Raw genomic sequence first — 2,500 nt, forward strand, 5'->3', positions numbered from 1 at the left:
GTCAGACTCATCCCCACCAGAGATCAGCCCAATGAGGGTGGTGTCGTCCGACAAACTTCAAGAGTTTGACGGACAGATGATTGGAGGCGCAGCTGTTGGTATACAGGGAGAAGAGCAGTGGGCAAAGGACGCAGCCCTGAGGAGTTCCCGTGCTGATGGACCTGGAGTCAGAGACTTCTGTTCCCGGCTTAACGCACTGCTTCCTGTCAGAGAGGAAGTCTGTGATCCACCTGCAGGTGGAGTAGGGCACGTTCAGCTGGAAGAGCTTGTCCTGAAGCAGGGCAGGGATGATGGTGTTGAAGGCAGAGCTGAAGTCCACAAACAGGATCCTGGCGTAGGATGCTGGGGCGTCCACATGCTGTAGGGTGAAGTGGAGGGCCATGTTAACTGCGTCGTCCACAGACCTGTTGGCTCTGTAGGCAAACTGAAGGGGGTCCAGGAGAGGGTCTGTGATGGCTTTGAGGTGTGCCAGGAGCAGGCGCTCAAAAGACTTCATTACCACAGATGTAAGGGCGACCGGTCTGTAATCATTTAGTCCTGTTGGCCTTAGCTTTTTGGGCACAGCGATGATGGTGGAGGACTTGAGACAGGCTGGTACATGGCATGTCTCCAGGGAGGTGTTAAAGATGTTGGTGAACACCGGAGACAGCTGGTCAGCGCAGTGCCTGAGGGTGGCTGGAGAGACAGAGTCCGGCCCGGCTGCTTTGCGTGGATTCTGCCTCTTGAAAAGCCCATTAACTTCTCCCTCCTGAAAGGAGAGAGTCGTTTCTGTAGTATGGGTGGGGGATGGGGCCTCTTGGGTGGGAAGGGGTGGTTCAGGACAGTCCAATTGTCTTTGAAATCTACGGTAGAACTCGTTCAGGTCGTTGGCTAGGCGGGAGTCGTTAGTGGTGTGGGGCGCTCTGGGTTTGTAGTTGGTGATGTGCCTGAGCCCTTTGGCAGACAGAAGCAGCGTCGTTAGTAGAGAACTGGTGTTTTAGTGTCTCTGAGTACAGTCGTTTAGCCTCTCTCACCGCTTTGCTAAACCTGTTCTTCGACTCCTTGAATCTGTCTCTATCCCCACTCCTAAACGCTTCCTCCTTCTCCAACCTCAACCTTTTGAGCTTTGCTGAGAACCAGGGCTTGTTGTTGTTAAAGTTCACCCTGGTACGTGTTGGGATACAGCAGTCCTCACAGAAGCTGATGTACACAGCCTCTGTGAGTTCATCCAGACTATTGGTAGCAGTCGTGAACATATCCCAGTCAGTACAGTCTAAGCACGCCCGCAAATCTTCCACAGCCTCACTGGTCCACTGTTTAGATGTCCTCACAGCAGGTTTACAGAGTTTTAGTTGCTGCCTGTATGCACGAATCAGGTGGACCAAGGGAGTTCTGTGCGAGCCGAACAGCCCCGTGACCCACAAGAGAAACATCCCCGCCAAATTCGAGCGTTTGACGGGGTCTATCCGTGAAAAAATATTCACGTTTTTGAGTGCACATGCATTTCTGCTGCAAATGCCTCTGGAAGTTTCATGCCGTTCGTATGCCAATTGTGGCAACACGAAAATGACCCGTTTTCCCATTCCGAGGGATTTCTGTGCGACCCTAACAGCCCCGTGAGCCACAAGAGACACATCCCCGCCAATTTCTAGCGTTTCACGGGGTCTATCCGTGAAAAATATAGACGTTTTTGAGTGCACATGCATTTCTGCTGCAGATGCCTCTGGAAGTTTCATGCCGTTCGTACGCAATGTGGCAACACGAAAATGACCCCTTTTCCCATTCCGAGGGATTTCTGTGCGACCCTAACTAACAGCGCCCGTGAGCCACAAGAGAGACATCCCCGCCAATTTATAGCGTTTCACGGGGTCTATCCGTGAAAAATATAGACGTTTTTGAGTGCACATGCATTCCTGCTGCAAATGCCTCTGGAAGTTTCATGCCGTTCCTATGCAATGTGGCCACACAAAAATGACCCGTTTTCCCATTCCGAGGCATTTCTGTGCGACCCTAACAGCCCCGTGAGCCACAAGAGAGACATCCCCGCCAACTTCTAGCGTTTGACGGGGTCTATGCGTGAAAAATATTAAAATTTTTGAGTGCACGTGCCTTTCTGCTGCAAATGCCTCTGGAAGTTTCATGGCGTTCCTATGCAATGTGGCAACACGAAAATGACCCCTTTTCCCATTCCGAGGGAGTTCTGTGCCACCCTAACAGCCCCGTGAGCCACAAGAGACACATCCCCGCCAATTTCTAGCGTTTCACGGGGTCTATCCGTGAAACATATAGAAGTTTTTGAGTGCACATGCATTCCTGCTGCAAATGCCTCTGGAAGTTTCATGCGGTTCGTACGCAATGTGGCAACACGAAAATGACCCGTTTTCCCATTCCCAGGGATTTCTGTGCGACCCGAACAGCCCCGTGAGCCACAAGAGACACATCCCCGCCAATTTCTAGCGTTTCACGGGGTCTATCCGTGAAAAATATCAATTTTTTTTTGACTGCACATGCATTTCTGCTG

Source organism: Petromyzon marinus, unplaced genomic scaffold (genome assembly GCF_048934315.1).
Source record: "Petromyzon marinus isolate PM22_M1 ecotype Great Lakes invasive population unplaced genomic scaffold, UKy_Petmar_22M1.pri1.0 PM_G_Scaffold_8, whole genome shotgun sequence".
NCBI classification, from domain to species: domain Eukaryota; kingdom Metazoa; phylum Chordata; class Hyperoartia; order Petromyzontiformes; family Petromyzontidae; genus Petromyzon; species Petromyzon marinus.